At 39.9% G+C, this 20,842-nt stretch overlaps 1 long non-coding RNA gene across 4 annotated transcripts; it reads right to left on the reverse strand.

The window, feature by feature from the left end:
• Window positions 1-580: 580 nt before the first annotated feature.
• LOC120105907 lies at window positions 581-2,754 on the reverse strand. 4 transcript variants are annotated; one of them, XR_005508151.1, is made up of 3 exons: window positions 2,115-2,753; window positions 1,698-1,826; window positions 581-637 (listed from the first exon to the last, which is right to left on the reverse strand). It is a non-coding gene; the product is annotated as an uncharacterized LOC120105907 (long non-coding RNA). The 4 variants fall into 4 exon arrangements; XR_005508152.1 differs by lacking the exon at window positions 581-637 and adding an exon at window positions 683-759 and having other exon boundaries at window positions 2,115-2,754; XR_005508150.1 differs by lacking the exon at window positions 581-637 and having other exon boundaries at window positions 1,385-1,826; window positions 2,115-2,306; window positions 2,475-2,722.
• Window positions 2,755-20,842: the final 18,088 nt, after the last annotated feature.

The raw sequence follows: 20,842 nt of genomic DNA on the forward strand, positions 1-20,842 counted from the left end.
TCTTTTTGTTTCCTTTAGGCTTTAATTTTTGTTTCCTTTAGGATTTAATCTGTTTCCTTTAGCAAAGTATATCACATCTGAACAATATGCATGGTTACCAACATAGATATAGGACTGCCTGCATCTTAAACTTTCTTCTGAACTTTCATGTTCTTTTTGTTCACTTTTTCTTGGCATACCAAAAGCACTAGAATAAATTAGCTCTAGCATGCAACAGAATGTTAAACATGTGCAGACATTAGACATTGCAAATGTTTGGAAGTGATAATCTGCAGAGTTGAGCTAATAACTGCAGCTTAAATAAAAGGAGAACATCATTGCAGCAAAGTGCAAAAGAGTACACATATGACACAAGGTTTGAAACCTTTTACATATATCTGTAATTCTGTATAGGAATTTTCATAAGTCAAACCATGTAGCAACATCATGGTCTGAGAGATAATAATAAGAATGGCCACGAAGCAGTAGTGCCTCCAAATTATCTTCATCTTGTTTAAGTATGTATCCAGTCGCTGAAATAGTAAAATAGCACTTGAGTAGTCTTTCAATGTTAACAACAATTTCCCCTTGAGAATTTTTACCTGCAAAGGACACGCTTCACTGAAGTAAGGTTGCAGCTTATTGGTACAATCTCTATCTAATTTAACAAGCAAAGACAAATATCAGTAATCCATAAATGGTACCCGTAAGCATCCTGGAGAAAAGACAAGGACAATTTTGTCAATATAATCCAAAGCTTTTGAAAATCATGAAAGGCATCTGAGATACATGAGAGGTTAGTGAAGCAACAAATGTAAATCATAAGATTTAGAGGCACAGAAAGTGCTGAAACAACAATATGCAGTAGAGACCCATGGAACACAGTTTAGTTTGTTTTATGAGCAGAAGCAACTCACATAATATGATAGAAGAAAGAAATGTAGTGGACCAGTAATATACAGAACCTACCCCAGTGACACTAGCACATAGCATGTAATCCACACCAGAATCTTAGAAACAAAGTGACCAAACATAACAAGTTAAACTGATTTGACCGAGGGACACAAATGGCATAACAAACAAACAGCATAACAAGCCTAAATTACAACAGTATAAGAATCAAGAAAACAACAAAGATAAAAATAAAAACAACAAGACACAACAATAACTAAGGCGACACTTATCCATAAAATTGAGATGGTCTCTGTTAATGCAATAAGGAGCAATCCTTCAACAACATCTATGCATGGAAGAGGTCCAAAAGACAGAGAAAAAGGAAAGATTTCACAGAGGGAATTACTACTATAATATTATCTGCAAGACACAAAGAATAAACCAGAGGCCAAACTTAAGAACTTTCTCAGGGGAAAAAGGAGCCAAATTTAACAACAACCAACAAAACCAACCTCCACAAATACAAGTTTCAAAGACCACGCATGTTGAAGAAAAATCGACCAGCAACCACAAGGCGGTATGGAATTTCATTGATCTCTGCTCTCAAGGAATAAACAAAGCAGTACTTCAAATCAAACAACAGATAATGTTCTCACATAGTTGATAGGTCAGCTAAAGGATTTAGTGCTATCCTTGGGGTAGCAGTATGCTCAAGAAAATACCGTATGACACTTAAATAATATCAAATGGAAATTAAAACCCCGTCTTGTGCTCATGCTACCAAATCTCAGAAAATTCCAAACAGCGCCAGGCAAAAAGCACACCTTTTACCAAATTAGTATTACAGTGCAGACATTCACAAACATGAGGTAGATGATAATCTTATTTAAGATCCAAGTAATGGAATTGCTTTCGGCAATGAGAGAGATCCAGCTAATTCCAGGAGCTTCCACCTGAAAGCCAGCAAATATATTTATTAATTTAATAAAAAGAAGTCGATGAATAGGATCAGCATTTTTTTAAAAAAAATAGTATCTTGGTCATTTTATCAAGTTGTCAAAAAAAAAAGGCAAATAGTCGATCTTCTTAAATCCTTCCTGAATGCTACTACGTTGGAGGTTGAAATCAAATGTATGGATTTTAAACCCGGGTAAGAAAATAAGTAACATTGCAATATTGCATATAAAAAGAGAGAAAGAAAATCGAAGATTTAACTCCGGAAAATGGATGGATGAAATCACCTCTCCTATCCAAGAAACGGTTCTCAACTCTATTTTCTGGGCCGATCCGCCGTCCGATCTGACGATCCTAGGGTTCCAAGCTCTCACTCCACCGAAGAAAGAAGCCGGAATCGGAGAACACCAAGGACCAGAAGAGCAACAACTTCACAAAGAAGGAAAAAAAGTAACGAAGCTCTCACTTCATCGGAAGAACTGCTGATCCAAAAGAAAATCTTCAGAACCTTGTGAATAAAAATCTAAATCAAGTGAGAAATCCTTGCAAAACTTGCTTAACCTAGATCGATTGAAACCAAAAACAAAAGAAAAGGAAAATAAAAAATTGGGGCAGTAGCGAAATTATGAGAACATTAAAATACTAACCACGGCGATCTTCCCCTCCTCCTAACCGCGGTGATCTTCGTCTTCCCCTCCTCTCAGACTCGGGGCGATCTTCTTCCCCTCCTCCTAACCGCGGCGATCTTCCCCTCCTCTCGGACTCGCGTGCTCGGTGCTTCCAACTCCAAGCCCTCGCACGACACGGCCGCATGGCTGCACAGTGCACGAGGAATAGAAAAGGGTTAGGGACCTAGGGTTTGTGAGAACTCCTAGTGATTATAAACCACCTGATCTTAGATGAACGGCAGCAGCCCAATTACAATCTAAACGGGTTAAACGGGTCAAGACATTTAAAACCCGTATCCGACCCAATTAATAAATAGGTTAAACGGATTAACCTGTTTACGACCCGAACCTGTTTAGGCCAAACCCGAACCTGTTTATGGCGGGTCGAACACGGGTCGGGTTGGCGGGTCGGGTCATATTTTGCCACCCCTACACAAAATCGGGTCAATGACACTAATAGGAGGAGATGTAGCTGAAACCTTTTTATGATAACCAAAAGCACGATTTTATTATTATTATTATTTATTTTCTTTCAGGTGGGTGGCATGTGACTTTTCTCTTGTATTAATCCATGCAGATATAGATCACCATCAGCTAGTCACATAATATCACAGCCAAGCTTTTTTTTTTTTTATCACCATCAGCAAGTCACATCATAATCAACTTTTTTTTAAAAAAATATTAAATATGCCAAACCAATTTAGGATAAATATATTCGTGACTATAAAAAAATAAAATAAATAACAACTTTGAAGAAATATCAATCACAACCATCCAAAATGTAGATTCTCCATAATTAACAACATACGATGCCATCCAATGTGTTGTATTGTTAGCTTCTTTATATTCATATTTTACTTCAAAAGATTGAAGAGGTGCTATCATTTTTCAACAATTCTGACACAAAGGACGAACATTGGTGTCAGAAATAGTCGAACCAGAAAGCCACATAATAACTATCAAAGAGTTCTCTTTTGAACAATATATAAAGCCTTTAAAATTTTAGTGGCATACGATATATTTTCTCATGCAGCTTACAATTCTGCTATAAAAACAGCAATGTCAAATAATATAACATCTCCTGCTACAACTAATATACCGCTCATACTTCTAATAACAAAACTTGCTCTATCCAAATTACTTGATCTTAACAGGCTATAGTTAAAGTTAACCTTGAGGAAATCAATGGGTTGTGGTTCCTAAATTAAATAACACATTAAGAGACACAAAATCAGGCCAATGACACTAATTGGAGGAGACGAAGTTGAAATCCCTTTATGAAAGCCAAAAGCACCATTTTATTATTATTATTATTTATTTTCTTTCAGGTGTGTGGCATGTGACTTTTCTCTCGGATTAATCCATGCAGATATAGATCACCATCAGCAAGTCACATAATATCACAGCCAAGCTTTTATTTTTTTTATCGCCATCATCAAGTCACATGATTCACGTTCGAACGTGATTCACGTTCGAGGGGAATTCCACCATTAACTTCCACTGCTATTACTATTTGGATTGATGACAATTTGATTACCTCTTGCGGTGAGGAGACAGAGCCGAAGCCCCTTTATAATAGCCAAAATCACCTTTTTTTTAATTATTTTTTTAGACATGTGCGCATGTGATTTTTCTCTCGTATTAATTAGGTAAGATATAGATCGTCAGCAAGTCACATAATATCACAGCCAAGCTTTTATTTTTTTTTTATCGCCATCGGCAAGTCACATCATAGTCAACTTTTTTTTAAAAAAATATTAAATATGTCAAACCAATTTAGGATAAATATATTCATGACTGTAAAAAAATAAAATAAATAACAACTTCGAAGAAATATCAATCACAACCATCCAAAATGCAGATTCTGCATAATTAACAACATACGATGCCATCCAATGTGCTGCATTGTTAGCTTCTTTATATTCATATTTTATTTCAAAAGATTGAAGAGGTGCTATCATTTTTCAACAATTCTGACACAAAGGATGGACATTGGTGTTTGAAATAGTCGAACCAGAAAGCCACCTAATAACTATCAAAGAGTTCTCTTTTAGAACAATATATAAAGCCTTTAAAATTTTAATGGCATATGATATATTTTCTCATGCAGCCTTCAATTCTGCTATAAAAACAGCAATGTCAAACAATATAACATCTCCTGCTACAATCAATATACCGCTCATACTTCTAATAACAAAATTTGCTCTATCCAAATTACTTCATCTTAACAGGCTATAGCTAAAGTTAACCTTGAAGAAATAAATGGCTGGTGGTTCCTAAATAAAGTAACACATGAATGGGTGGTGGTTCCTAAATGAAATAACACATTAAGGGACACAAAATCTGGCAAATGACATTAATACGAGGAGACGAAGTTGAACCCCGTTTATGATAGCCAAAAGCACACCTTTTTTTTTATTTTTTTATTTTGTTCCAGGTGTGTGGCATGTGACTTTTCTTTCGTATTAATCCATGCAGATACAGATTGCCATCAGCAAGTCACATAATATCACAGCTATGCTTTTATTTTTTTTATCACCATCAGCAAGTCACATCACAGCCAAGTTTTTTTTAAAAAAATATTAAATATATCAAACCAATTTAGAATAAATACATTCATAACCATTGAAAAATAAAATAAATGACAACTTTGAAGAAATATTTATCACAACTATCCATAACGCAAATTCTAAATAATTAACAACATATGATGCGATCCAGTATGCTGCATTATTAGCTTCTCTATATTCATATTTTACTTCAAAAGATTGAAGAGCTGCTACCATTTTCCAACAATCCAGACACAAAGAACGGACATTGTTGTCTGAAGTAGTCCAACCAGAAAACCATCTTATAACTATCAAAGTGTCCTCTTTTAGAACAATATATAAAGTCTTTAAAACTTTAGTGGCACACGACATATTTTCTCATGCAGCCTACAATTCTGCTGTAGAAACAGCAATGTCAAATAATATAACATCTACTACAACTAACATACCACTCATGCTTCTAATAACAAAACTTGTTCCATCCAAATTACTTCATCTTAACAGGCTATAGTTAAAGTTAACCTTGAGAAAATTAATGGGCAGTGGTTCCTTAATAAAATAACACATTAAAGGATGCAAAATGATGTAGAACGGAGGTAGGGAAGGAGAGATAGAGAGGAAGAGGAGAAGAAGAGGGGGAAGAAGAAGAGAAGAGAGGAGGAGGAGGAAGAAGAAAGGAGACTAATTTTCATTCATCGTTCATTAACCCTAAACAAATGCATGTCTCATATATATAGGGTCACAAAATAACAAATAGGTCCCTACAAAGAAAACAATCCAAAAAGGATCCTCAAATGACAATATGCAAATAAATCCAATCAACATAAAATAAAATAACATAAATCAATCCAGCCACAACGAAAGTGGATGGACCATCCTCCTGCGATGATCGTGACCCCATAAAACAATCAGTCCGGTACTGGTGTCCGCACCAACTCCCCCCGGGTAAGAAGAAGTCGACCTCGACGAATGGCTCTGGTAGTACTCCAAGAGATCTGGGTCAATGCGCTGGAACTCCTCTTGTGTAATCCATGTAGAATCGGACTCCGGACGTCCTCGCCAGCAAACCAAGAAACGCTGAATACCTCCATCACTAGTAGAAACAGTCCGCTCATCTAAAATGGCATCAATATGTTCTTTTTGTGCTGGTGGGAAGGGTAATTGGGTCGGAGATGGTATGGAATCAAGAATAGGAGTATCATCAAGCTCAAGGGATAGCTCAGTGAAAGGGTCAGTAGGAATGGAAGGTGGACCCTTGTAAGCAACTAAATATTCAATATTAAAAGTAGAGTTAATACCAAAATCAGAGAGAAGATCATTGACATAGGCATTAGTGCCAACCCGTTGCAATACCCGAAAGGGCCCAGCACTACAAGCCTGCAGTTTCTTGATGGTTCCAGATGGAAACCGCTCAGGCCGAATACATATCATAACATAATCCCTAGTTTGAAATTATTTATCCTGCTTATGAGAATCAGCTTGTAGCCTATATTGAGCATTATTCATATGGATGCGCTTGCTAATTTTTTGATGCAGAGTATGAATGTGTTGTGCAAATGCATGTGCAGACTCAGAAATTCTAATATGTGAGGATATAGGTAGGAGGCCTACAGGTTTTCTAGTTTTATAACCATGGACTACCTCAAATGGACTCATCCCGATAGATCTATTAACCGGCGTATTATATGCAAATTGGGCGACAGGCAAGATGGAATCCCAATTATGATTGTGTTCACCTACTAGACTTCTCAAAAGGTTACCTAGACTTCGGTTGACTACTTTCGTTTGGCCATCTGTTTGAGGATGATAAGCAGTAGAAAATTTAAGTTTGGTGCCAACCATATGCCACAAGGTTTTCCAAAAATAGCTCATGAAGCAGACATCCCTATCAAGCACAATAGTTTTTAGTAAACCATATAATTTAACAATCTCATCAAAAAAAATTTTGGCTACTCGAGAGGCATCGGAAGTTTTGGAACAAGGAAGGAAGTGGGCCATTTTAGAAAAACGATCCACAACCACAAAAATGGAATCATGTTTTCCAAAGGTACGAGGAAGGCCGAGCACGAAGTCTATACTAAGGTCAAGCCAAGGACGATTTGGGACAGGTAACGGAGTGTATAGGCCAGTATTTTATTTTCTATGCTTAGCTAGTTGACACATTCGACATTGGCCCACAATTTTAGCAACGTCCTGTTTCAAGCTTGGCCAAAAAAGGTGACGTTCAACCTCTTCTATGGTCTTATGACGCCCAAAATGTCCAGAGAGACCACCGGCATGCACTTCCCATATCAAAAAATCTCGTACGGAAGTTTGCAGAATACAGAGCTTGGAAGCTTTGAACAAGTAACCATCTTGAAGGTAAACACCATCAATCAAAGGTCCTTGTCCATCAGCAAGGGCATTATAGAGTTGGCCAAAATTGGGACAAGACAAGTAATCGTGCTGAAGTCTGTCAAAATCTGTGATAGAAACAGACATGGCGGACAACAAAGTTACTCGTTGACTTAGCGCATCAGCAGCTTTGTTTGCTGCACCTGACATATGCTTGAAAACAAAAGTGTAGTCTTGGAGGTATTGAACCAACTTAGCATGGCGATTATTAAGCTTTTTCTGGGAATTAAGAAAACGAAGTGCTTCATAGTCAGAATAGAGAACAAATTCATTTGGAAGGAGATAATGTCGCCAATACCGTAGGGCTTGGACTATTGCATAAAATTCTTTGTCATAGGTGGAATATCTCTGTCTAGCCTCATTCATCTTTTCACTAAAGTAGGCTACAGGATGATGTTCTTGACTAAGCACCCCACCTATACCTAAGCCAGATGCATCACACTCCACCTCAAAAACTTTGCCAAAATCAGGGAGTCGCATAACTGACGCTTCTGTCATTCTTTTCTTAATTTCACTAAATGCTTTAGCAGCAGTGCGTGTCCACTGAAAGTCACCTCTTTTAAGGCAATCCGTGATGGGTGACATAAGTATACTAAACCTCTTTATGAAGCGACGGTAAAATGTGGTAAGTCCGTGAAAACTATGGACGTCACTAATATTCTTGGGTTCAAGCCGTTTTACAATTGCAGTGATTTTCTCGGAGTCAGTAGATAAGCTCTCAAAAGAGACTGTGTACCCTAAGAAGTTTACATGAGAAGTAAAAAATGAACACTTCTTAAGGTTAGCATAGAGGCTCTCGTCGCGTAAAGTCGTACAAACTTACCTTAAATGGGTTAAATGTTGCTCCTTAGATTGGCTATAAATGAGGATATCGTCAAAATACACGACTAAAAATTTGCCCATAAAAGGTCGTAGTACTTGAGTCATCACTCGCATAAAGGTACTAGGAGCGTTTGAGAGACCAAAAGGCATTACCAGCCATTCATATATATAGGCCATCTTTTGTCTTAAAGGCTGTATTCCATTCATCTCCTGGGCGAATCTGAATTTGATGGTAGCCACTTTTTAAATCAATCTTGGAAAAAATTGTGGCACCTGCCATCATATCCAACATGTTGTCGAGCCGGAGAATAGGAAAACGGTACTTGACCGTGATTCTGTTAATGGCCCAACTATCTACACACACTCTCCAAGTCCCGTCTTTCTTTGGAGTAAGAAGTGCAGGTACGGCACAAGAGCTTAGACTCACGAATAAATTCCTTTTGTAGGAGCTCTTTAATTTGCCTCGGAAGCTCTGCATACTCAGAAGGGTTCATCCAATAATGGGGCAAGTTAGGAAGAGTAGCTCCCAGGACCAGATCAATGGCATGTTGAATATCACGCAAAGGGGGCAAACGATCCGGGAGATCTTTAGGGAAAGCTTCTTTGAACTCCTTAATGATAGAGAGGGCTTCAGCCGGTAATGTGCTTTAAATATGTGGGTGAAGTTCTTTAACTAGTAGAGCAAACACCGGAGAGTCATTAAACACGTTCCTCTTAAATGCCGTGGGGCTAAGATATGGAGTTCCTTGCCCTTTGATTTACTCTTGTTCGTACTCTTATCTAGTGTTTTGGGCCTTAAAGTATTAAGCTTAATCTTTTTGCCTTAGAATACAAAAGAGCAAAAGTTAGTTCGACCATAGATAGTGACATCGAGGTCGAACAACCAAGGTCGTCCTAATATTAGATGACCTACGTCCATTGGGATTACGTTACACCAGACAGTGTCTTTGTAAGAAAGGATTTGAATAGGTACAAGACACCTTTCCTTAATTTGAATGGACGACGTGTCAATCCAGGAGACCTTATAAGGGTGAGGTTGGGGAACTGGAGTCAGACCCAAGCGAGAGACAATGCTGGAAGATATCGCATTAATGCAGCTCCCGCTATCAATGATAACTTTACAATCTTTTTCTCCGCTGAGGATGATAGTGGTATTTTGATGATTAATACAATGATTAAGGGTATGTCTAATTAAATATTACAAGGTAATATGATATATCATTACTAAGTTCATCATTCTCAATATATTAGTAGAATGAGATCAAGATGTATTTCAATGAGTAATAATGAGATAAAATTTGCGATAGAAAAGAGATAGTGAATTCTAAATTCTAATTCGGCAAAGTCTCAAGTGAAATGTATTCTTAAGGGGACAATAGTAATTTTCATTGTTAAGAGTATGTAGCATCACCATAACATATATTCAAAATTGCTTGAGGCATATTTCATTGATTGTATGGATGAATCTAACCTTAAGTTGCAGCAAAGTGTGAAATGAGTCAACCCTAAGATAGATGGAGTACACCCCGGCACATCATGGATCCATTCGGCACACTTCTGCAAAAAATGGCACGGATGAACAGTACTTGAGTCGACCCAAGTGAAAGCTGAGTCGACCCAATCCTCAAGTCTCAAGAAAACAAGTCTCTGGAATCCCTGAGAGGGCCGACCCAAATGGAACCTGAGTCGACCCAACCTTGAGTCGACCCCAACTGAACATGAGTCGACCCAAAGGTAATGTCATTCGGAAATCTGTTCTCTGAAATCCCTGAGAGGGCCGACCCCAACTGAACCTGAGTCGACCCAACCTTGAGTCGACCCCAACTGAACATGAGTCGACCCAAAGGTAATGTCATTCGAAAATCTGTTCTCTGAACAGTACTTGGGTCGACCCAACTGAACCTTGAGTCGACCCAAAAAGATTTGAGTCGACCCAAGTGAAGAAAGGCTGAAATATAAGGTTCTGTATTTTTCTGAGAGGGTCGACCCCAATATAGCATGAGTCGACCCAAGTGAAAGTTGGGTCGACCCCAGTAAAAGTTGAGTCGACCCAAGCACGGGCAGAAGCATAACGGCTAGTTCTGCAGAAGTACTTTTTGTCCTTCCAACAGCAAGCAACGGCTAGTTTTTGAATTCTAACCATTGGGGGTTGTCCAATGGATGAGGGAAATTATTTAAAAGGCTACTATTCATCAGAGAAAAACATCCTTTTGCAAAATATCAAAGCTTACACAAGAAATACAAGTGGCCTAATCTTCTTCATCCAAGTGCTTCATTCAAGAGTCAAAAGGAAGTGGTTGAGCAGATTCCAAGAGATATTAAGAGCTCCATCCACCCTTGAAGAGTGAAGCATTCTTGACAAAGAAGAGAGAAGTCTCATCAAGCGATAACTATTCTCTAAACTCTTCTTTGTAGCTTATAATTATTATATTTGCTCATCTAGAAGTTTCAACATTCTTCTTCTTCCTTTTTAATCACCTTGTAAAGGTTTGTTGCTGAGCCCGTAAAACCAACGGTGGAGGTTTATTGGTGAATCCGTAAAACCAATTGTGAAGGTTCGTTGGTGAGCCCGTAAAACCAGCATAGGTTATTGGTAATCCCGAAAAACCAAAGTGTAAAGATTTTTGGATTGTGAGCCCGGAAAACAATCCAACTGTAATCCGAGGGATTATAGTGAATTCCCAAGGGGTCGCTTGGGGAGTGGATGTAGGTGCTTAGGAGAGCACCGAACCACTATACTTCTTGTGTGTTTGTATTGTGCATTGTTCTAATTTCACTCACTCATCAATTGACTAAAGAAAGATAGTAAAAAAAATTCAAGAGAAATCAATTCACCCCCCCCCTCTTGGCTTGTCACCTTGGGCAACATCCGCACTTAATGTAAGTGTGGAAGATTGAGGTTCGTCTCCAGTCATCAGTCTCTTTAGGCTGGGCAATTGCACACCTCACTATATTTATAGTGGATTGGTCAGATTCGTGGGCAATTGTCAGGGGTGTAGTTTGGATACAACCTAAAGTGTTTGATTCTTCTTCAGGTTCATCCTCTACATCCTGAATATTCTCTAAATTTGACTCATAAATTTGTTCCTCCAATTTATCTATGTCATCCTCCTGTTCTTGTGTATCAATAACAAGGGTCTGATTTGCACATTGGGAGGCAACATGACCAAACCTTTGACATTTAAAATATTAAATTCTTGAGTTTGGCTTTGGAGGTTCACCTAAAACTCCTTTGCCTTTAATATCTTGGTTTGGAATAGGCGTAGAAAAAGAAGGCTTAGGTGGAACGAACCTGATTGGCGGTTTGGGCCAGAGGGTTGGGCACTAGTGGGAGTCCTTCTGGTGTCAGGGCGCCTAACAAATATGGATTTGGAGAATTGCTCATAGTTTTTCACAAATGTATCGGCTTGGTCTAAGGTGGACTATTCATAAAGGATAAGTTCTTTCCTAAGCTCATCATTTAGGCCTTGTCAAAACCGGCTCAGGATCATCCGTTCATCTTCAGCTACATTACATCGCATCATAAATTCGTCAAATTGAGCGATGTAATTGGTAGCTGTTCGGCTACCTTGCTTAAATTGTTCCATCGATCTAGGAGGTCAGCTTGATAGCTTAATGGAAGGTATTTTTCTTTTAGTTTTTCTTTCATTTCTTCCCAATCAGTAATAGCAGGTTGATACCTTGCCTCTCATTACATCTTCATCAGGGTCACAAGGTTCTCGGGGCTCTACGTTATGTCGGTAACCTTTATCAATATTAGAGAAGGGACCAAATTCTCTAGAGTGAGGGTAGGCATGATGATGACCTGGAATAGACCTATTACCAAAATCGCCCTGCCGAATAGAGCCATGTTGTTCTAGAATTTGTTCTAGGGTTTCGTCTCCTTCAAGATCCAGTAAATGGGAAGCACTAGTGTCCTTGGATTCAATAACCCTCTGAAGTGAAGCCTCAATTGAATCAAGTTGAGCATTAACCTAGGTGGACATTGTGGTTAGGTCATGAATATGAGCATTATTGGCTTGGACTTGAATATTAGTATCTTAGATAGCTTTTAATAGAGCTTCGATTTTAGAATCCATGTCTAATTGGGACTCAGAATGAGATGCGACATGACGACTACGTAGATGCATGAAATGAATGAAGATATGTATGATCCTACCGACTATAGAGGTTCCTAAGTAGACCTAATGCATGAAAGTAAGTTGAAATTGCAAAGTATATGCTCAATATAAACTAAAACTATTCCCTAGCAAATAATTATTTCAAACTAAAAATTAATATGAGACGCAGGCCAACAAGTAGCTGCAGTTAAGTGGTACTAAGTTCTCTATTTTGCAAGGTGTCATAGAGCCACGTAGGTCTAGCTATATAGTTAATAATAAAGAAATGCTACTACTAGAGTTTCTGTTTGTCTTGTGGATGTGTGTGGTTGCATGTGTTTTGAATTTTGTGGAATGTATCACCAAGCACAAAAATACGATAATTAATACCAAATTAAATGAACAAACTAAATCTGCAGGGAAGGGAGAAAACATATCTGACTCGATCTGGAGAAGGACCTCTGCTCTTGAAAGATGATCAGGCTAAAACAGGACCGGGAGTGGGCGGTCAACAGCGTCGCAGGGTCGGCAACTGTGACAGCTTCAGTGGTGGCAGTCGAAGCAGCTGATGGTGGTAGCAATCCAGGCTGCAATAGTGGCGGCGCGACGACAGGCTGCGGTCAGGGCAGCCTGTGGTGGTGGTGGTTAGAAGTGAAGGTGCTGGTGTGGCTGCAGACGACAGCGACGATAGGCTGCGGTCGGGGTGGCCTATGGTGGCGGTTGTCAGGGATGATAGTGGTGGCGCAGTAGCAGATGGTGGTAGTGACGGTGCGGCGGCAGCGACGGTGACTAGCAGCGGCGAGCAGCGGAGAGGAAGAGCGGGGGTGGTGCGCGGCGCGGTGGTGCAAGCAGCAGAGGTGGCAGCGGCGGAGGGGGGGAGAAAGCGGGGTGCTGATAAAAGTGGAGGTGCAGGGGTGACAGAGCAGATGGCGGTGGTGGTGGGCGTGGAAATTGGTGGCGGAAGGTGGTGATCGGAAAAGCTGAGGAACAAGCAGTTGGGAAGAAGAAGAAAACTCCTGCACGTGCGTGGCTTACGAGGGTCACGGGCCGGCGGCTGGCAGAGTCCGACGGCTGCGACTCGGGCTTGACGGGGAAGGAACTCGGAGGGGCGGAAGGAAGAGGGGAGTGTCGGCTCGTGGTGGCGCTCCACAGACGGAGAAGCAGAGGAAGCGGCGCTCGGAGGTACTGCGGCGGATCTCGACGGAGGCGGGGGCGGCGGCCGCGGCGGCTAGGGTGGAGGGGCGTTTCACTGGCGGCGGCGGCGGCGGATGAACAGAGGTAAGGGTTTTCTTTTTTTTCACTTTTTTTTTAACTCAGACCCGTTAGAATTCGGGTTATCGGGTTTGACCTGACCCGATACACATACGGCCCGCACGTGCAACTCACGTGCACAGCTTTTTTTTTTTTTTGAATGGATCCGCGCTAACAGAGAAATGGGTAACGGGTTTTGTTGCCCAGAGATGGTCACCCAAGAGGGGGGTGAATTGGATGTTTTAAAACTTTTTGTCTAATTAAAACAAGACACACAAGTGTATGTGCTAAAGTAAAGATAGAGTTATAAGCATAGTCAATCGCAAACACAAGGATTTATAGTGGTTCAGAGCTTCCACTGCTCCTACATCCACTCCCCAAACACCTTTGGGAATTTCCACTATAATCAGCGATTACAGTCCGGTAGTTTTTCGAGTGCACTACCCAACTCGTTGTTTTACCCCGGGTTAACAACGAACCCTACAATCCCCCAATTTAACCTAAGCTTGGGACGCCTATCCCTTGTTCCAAGTCCCTTGACTGGAACAAGCACAATAATCAAATGTTTTATAAAGATTTGAAAGCTCTTATGAAAGCAAATATATCAATGAAATACAACAAAACCGGAAGAACCCTTTTTGTCGTTGGAAGCGTGGGTGAGGGTGGTTCTTCCGATGTGGATCACGTTTGCTTGAATGCGAGCTTTGAATGCCGAGTGGGAGTGAGTAGTTGAGCACGAAATCAGATGGGAAAACTTGAATGCACTTGATTTCTCCTCTTGAAAGCTCTAACTCCCTTAAACCTCTTTCTCTTTCTTCTCTCTTGAATAATCTTGTGTTTTGTTGGTGAGTTCTTGTTTAAAGGCACTTAAAAGCTCCCTTTTATAGCCCTACAAGCAATAGATCCGTTAGACACAAAGATATTACCGTTTGAAATTCAAACAAACCTACAAAAGTGTGTCAGTCGCGTCCCAGGCGCTCCGGAGACGTCTCCGCATGAACGCGAGACGTCTCGGCTGTATAAAAATTCTTTTGATGATGTTTGGAGTCGACTCGGCGCTTTACGGGGACGTCTCTGAAGAAGAATAGCTTGAATGCTTGTTTTTCTGTTTTTCTGAGAGAGTCGGCTCGGCACTTTACGGGGACGTCTCGGGATGTTTGCGCTTTTTGCATGGGGACGACTCCGCGACGTCGGGGACGACTCCGTAGTTTTATCAACGAAAAACAAGTCCTCTGAAATTCCTGAGAGAGTCGGCTCCGCGCTTTCTGGGGATGTCTCGGGATGTTTGTCTTTTATGCGTGGGGACGACTCCGCGTCCTTCGGAGACGACTCGCGCGCATCCTTTGAAATCGGCCTTTCTGCCGTCTCTGAGAGAGTCGACTCCGCAGAGTCGGGAGTCGACTCTGACCCTGCGAGACGCCTCGCCAGGTGCCGGGGACGTCTCCAGACGTGCCAATTCTTCCTCTTCATGCCAGAGACGTCTTTGGGACAAACCGGAGACGTCTCGGCTGTCCCTGATCTATTTTCTTTATCTCAAAAAATCTTCAATAAATCCTTGAAAAATATGGGAACATGCCTTGACAATTCTTAACAATATTCTTAGTTAAACACCTGAAATCCTCAAATAAATTATTAATATAAAGGGAATTATACTCTAGTGTTTTGTATTCATCAAAATCCATTAGGGGGTCAACAATCTCCCCCTTTTTGATGATGACAAAACACTGAGTATATGCAAAATTTAAAATTTAAACATATACACAGTATTTGTTCAGATGTACAAGTATTATGTTTTGGTTAGAGCTAGATACAGTGTGCATAATTCAATATAGTCAACTTTCAGTTCTATCCTTATGCATAAGTATTGATCTTAGTAGCTCTTGAGCAATTTTGGCATATCAACTGGATTTGAATCAAGTTAAAATGTAAATTAATGAAATATTGATGCTAAAGACAATTGAAAGCTAAATACTTTTTGACTCCCCCTTTCTTTTCCAGAAGGGCAATTGTCTTAAAGCCAATATTCTTCAATTTTATCTTTTCTAATTCAACTTTTAAGTATGAGTGTAAATTTTGTATTTTGCATTCCATATATTGGTTCTATTCCATATATTGGTTCTACTCCCCCTTTTTGTCATCACAATGAAGGGGACAAATTTTCCTTAGGTACCTAAAAATGCGATGCCTATTAGAATTCAGCATTCATATTATAATGAAACAATCAATGATTTCCAAGTTATTGCCATCCATGAATTCAGCATTCATTTTACTCCTCCTTTGGTTTGGAATTCATTTTAGACCTTTTGAATGCAGTGAATACAAGTTGTGCTCCCCCTGTTTCACATGCATTGACAAGTTGGCAAAATAGTAAAGTGGTTGCACATTGTCAAATTTGAACATTCTCATGGCACATCATAAAATTAAAAACATACACCAAGATTCAAAAAGAAGTGTATGACATTCATATATCATTGCAATCATTTGAAGTCATTACAAGGATAAAAAGAAAACCATTTACAGGTATAAAAGGCCATTACAAGTATTGATTGCTAATACAAAAGAAGAAGTTTCAAATAAGCCTAGGGTTTTACAAAAAGATGAACCCTAGATGTCCACAAAATGTCCCTCACCGGCGACCACGCTCAATAGCCCTAGCAGCAGCCTCTATAAATCCATTTATTGAATCCATTAGGGTTCTAAAGTGATCTCCCTGAGATTGATTGAAGACTGTCACTAGTGCTTCAAACTCATGAGTTGCCCTGTCAATCCTTCCTCTAAGTTGGGCAGCCACACTGCCCACATTGCCTCCAGGGCTCGTCCACTCTTGAAGACCATCCGATATGGTCTTCAATTCAGCCTTTATCTCAATTGATCTTAGAGTTTGGTTTGTTGCCACACGAACCAATTCTGACGCTGTAGTTTCTATCTGAACTTTGATTTCCTTCAATTCTTCTAGGAGTGCTTCATGTGAGGTACGGATGGGAGCTAACTCAGCAGAGATTATTGATCTCATCTCTTCCCTCATCTGCTGGCACATCATAGATGCTAGGGTGTGCATCTGCTCATCTGATAAGAACAATGATCCACTGACTGGAGGAGGAGGCACTGAGGTGGATGGTCCAGCCGAGCTGGAAGGTACATCAGGAAAGGCCATAGGACTATGTGGAGGAGAGAGGTGGTCAGGCTCCTGATGTTGGATCTCAGGCTCTATGGTTTGAGATTTTCTTTTAGAGACCTTAACCCAAGACCCGTCTTTCTTGTGAAACTCCATCCTATGTAATGTGCTCTCATTGTAGTAGTCAGTGTTTCTCAAAGGTTTTTCTGGCTCATTTTCAGGAATTGGAACCTTAAAATATTTGAACAGTAGGGTGAAGACCATCCCATATGGTATGCTAAATCTGGAATACCTATGACATATGGAGATGTAGTTCAACATGAGCCTAGGGAGGTTTAGGAGAATCCCTAGCAAGATGTGGTGCATGATGGCTAAGTCTCGCTCCGAAACGAAATCGAAGCGACCGGTTTTTGGAAACAAGACCCGGTTAACTATGCTCAAAAGCAATCTCATTTCGGCATTGAGGTCTTGGGATTTAACTATGTCAAGAGGGCCGCAGTCCTCTCTTCCTAAAATTAGGTTTAGGGCAATCTCCCTTTGGGGATGTGAGGTCGGAGCCTCACCGTATTTGGGGATTTGTAACAAGCTAGATAGGATGTCCTCATTGATTTCTATCAATGTGCCTCGGACATATCCGGTGTACCCCGAGTCCCCTAAGGCCATATTGCTAAACATTTCTCTCACTAGGTCGGGATAGGTTGACATATTTAGGGAACATAGGTGTTCCCAACCTTGGGAACGGAGTCTCTCTCCAATAGAGAACCCCTCACTAGCTAGAAACTGAAAATCAATATATCTACCTGTGGTTACTGTGCGATTCGCACAGGAGAGGGTCACGGTTGGCGGAGCAACCGGAGGAGACGTCGCGGAGGGCTCTTCCCTCCGTTCCTCGTCGTCGTTCGCTACCCTAGGACGCCTCCCACCCGTTCGCCTAGCTTTCTTAGGTGCCATGGATTGGAAATCTAGAGAAATGGGGAGAGATTTTGGTTCGGTTTGTGGTGGAGAGAAAAATGGAGGCTAGGGTTTATGTTTTCGTTGGGGACGAAGGAAGGCAGCTCGGGACGGCTCGAGCTGTTTTGACCTAATTTAAAAACTTTCATTCGGTCCCCGAGACGTCTCTGTGACTAATGCGAGACGTCTCGCCGGGGGGACGTCTCTGTGATTTGCCAGAGACGTCTCCGGCACTGAAAAATTTCAGAATGATTTCTATCTTTTTCCAATTTATTTTATTCAACCACAATAATCAGTGTGATTTCTTTTGGTGAATATAGAGTGAGCTTGCCTGTGATCCTTCCCCTCAATAACACATCCTATAAAAGTTTGATAATGATTTTTGAATTATCAATATTGAAATGAGGAATGTTTGACCAAATTTCGAATGCCTATGAAATAGGCTCTGAAAATATCTCCATGAAGAGTCCAAGGGAGGGTAACCATCCTCCGGAAAGTCAAACAATTCGTCATCTAACTTTGATAGATTCAAGTTTTCACTTATTAGGCACTAGGTTTGCTATACGTGACCTTGAAGTTTAAGTAGCATTCATGTGTATCTCTAGAGCTTACAAAGCATTGCATTACAAGTTCAATCTATTTGTTAGGATCATACAAGCACAAAGCATTCCTTAAAAAGTTGAACCTTTCTTTACAAAGGGGCTTTGTAAAGATATCGGCCAATTGATTTTCAGTGCATACATACTCAATCAATACATCATTTTTCAGCACATGATCCCTTATAAAGTGATGCCTAATCTCTATGTGTTTTGATTTAGAGTGTTGGACAGGATTTTTTGTTAAATTAATTGCGCTTGTATTATCACATCTAATTGGTATGTTGTCCATTTTGATACCAAAATCTTCAAGTTGTTGCTTAATCCAAAGAACTTGGGCACAACAGCTTCCGGCTGCAATATACTCAGCCTCAGCTGTGGACAATGCAACTGAATTCTGTTTCTTGCTAAACCAAGAAACCAAGTTAGCACCCCAAAAATTGACAAGTACCACTTGTGCTTTTTCTGTCGAGTTTGCACCCGGCAAAATCAGCATTGGAATAAGCAATTAAATTTAAATCAGATTGTTTAGAATACCATAAGCCTGCATTAGATGTCCCTACTAGATATCTGAATATTCTTTTAACAGCTTGCAAGTGTGATTCCTTAGGACATGCTTGGTATCTAGCACACATGCAAATACTGAATAATATGTCTGGTCTACTAGCAGTAAGGTAAAGTAAAGAACCTATCATACCTCTGTACAATTTGCAGTCTATACTTTTACCTTTTTCATCTTTGTCAAGCTTGCAACTTGAGCCCATGGGTGTGCTGATTTCCTTTGCATCCTTCATCTTGAACTTTTCCAACATTTTCTTGATGTATTTGGACTGACTGATGAAGATGCCTTCCTCTGATTATTTTATTTGTAGCCCAAGGAAGAAATTGAGCTCACCCATCATGCTCATTTCAAATTCTCCCTGCATAAGCTTAGCAAACTCTTGACAAAGACTATCATTAGTAGCACCAAAAATTATATCATCCACATAAATTTGCACAAGCAATAAGTCATTCCCTTTTCTTTTAATGAAAAGGGTTTTGTCTACATTTCCTCTCTTAAACTTATTTTCAATTAGGAAATTACTTAATCTTTCATACCATGCCCTAGGGGCTTGCTTAAGTCCATATAATGCTTTATGCAATTTAAAAACATAATCTGGATGTAAGTGGTTCTCAAAACCTGGAGGTTGTCCTACATAAACTTCCTCCATTATATAACCATTTAAAAAGACACTTTTTACATCCATTTGATAGAGTTTGAAATCCATGAAGCATGCATATGCCAAAAGTAGTCTAATAGCCTCTAACCTAGCAACAGGAGCAAAAGTTTCATCAAAATCTATTCCTTCCTCCTGATTATATCCTTTGGCTACTAGCCTAGCTTTGTTTCTTATTACTATTCCATCTTCATCTAGTTTATTTCTATATACCCACTTGGTGCCTATAATTGAAACATTAGGGGGTCTTTTCATTAGAGTCCAAACTTGATTTCTTTCAAATTGGTTTAATTCCTCTTGCATAGCATTTATCCAATTTTCATCTTTTTCGGCTTCTTCTAGTGATTTAGGCTCTATCTGTGAAACGAATGCAAGATAATTACTAGTATTTCTTAAGGAGGATCTTGTCCTTATCCCTTGTGAAGGATCACCAAGGATTAGATTCCTTGGATGACCATGTGCATACCTCCATTCCCTAGGAAGATCTTGATTTCTCGCTGGAGGTTGATCTTCTTCATCTTGCTGAATTGTATCTTCTTTGATTTCATCCTCATGTTGTTTGTGTTGTATGGAGAATTCCTTCATTCTGTCTTCAAGTATACCTGCATCACCATCTTCTTCTTTTCTAGAAGAATCTCCATTAGCTTCATCAAAAACAACATGAATGGATTCTTCAACAACGAGAGTTCTCTTGTTGAAGACCCTGTATGCTCTACTAGATGAGGAATAACCTAAGAAGATCCCCTCATCTGATTTAGCACTAAATTTACTTAAATTGTCCTTTCCATTGTTTAAAATAAAGCAGCGACAACCGAAAATATGAAAATAGCTTATATTGGGCTTCTTATTTTTCAACAACTCATAAGGTGTTTTCTTTAAGATAGATCTAACTAAAGCACGGTTTAAAATATGACAAGCAGTATTTATTGCTTTAGCCCAAAAGTACTTTGGTAGATCCGATTCGCACAACATGGTACGAGTCATATCTGCTAGTGTGCGATTCTTCCTTTCTACCACCCCATTTTGTTGGGGTGTCCTAGGAGCCGAGAAATTGTGATTGATACCGTTTTCTTCACAAAATTTTTCAAAATGCTGATTTTCAAACTCGGTACCATGATCACTCCTAATTGCTTTTAGTTTAAGATTAAGTTCATTCGAAATCCTATTATGAAACTTGATAAAAGCGGGAAAGGACTCATCTTTGTGGGCAAGAAATGAAACCCATGTAAAACGTGAAAAATCATCAACAATTACAAGACCAAACTTCTTACCCCCTAGACTAGCAGTTCTAGTGGGTCCAAATAAATCCATATGAATTAGTTCTAGGGGTTTTGATGTTGAAACTATGTTCT

The sequence above is a fragment of the Phoenix dactylifera genome, unplaced genomic scaffold, assembly GCF_009389715.1.
Source record: "Phoenix dactylifera cultivar Barhee BC4 unplaced genomic scaffold, palm_55x_up_171113_PBpolish2nd_filt_p 000391F, whole genome shotgun sequence".
Classification (NCBI taxonomy): domain Eukaryota; kingdom Viridiplantae; phylum Streptophyta; class Magnoliopsida; order Arecales; family Arecaceae; genus Phoenix; species Phoenix dactylifera.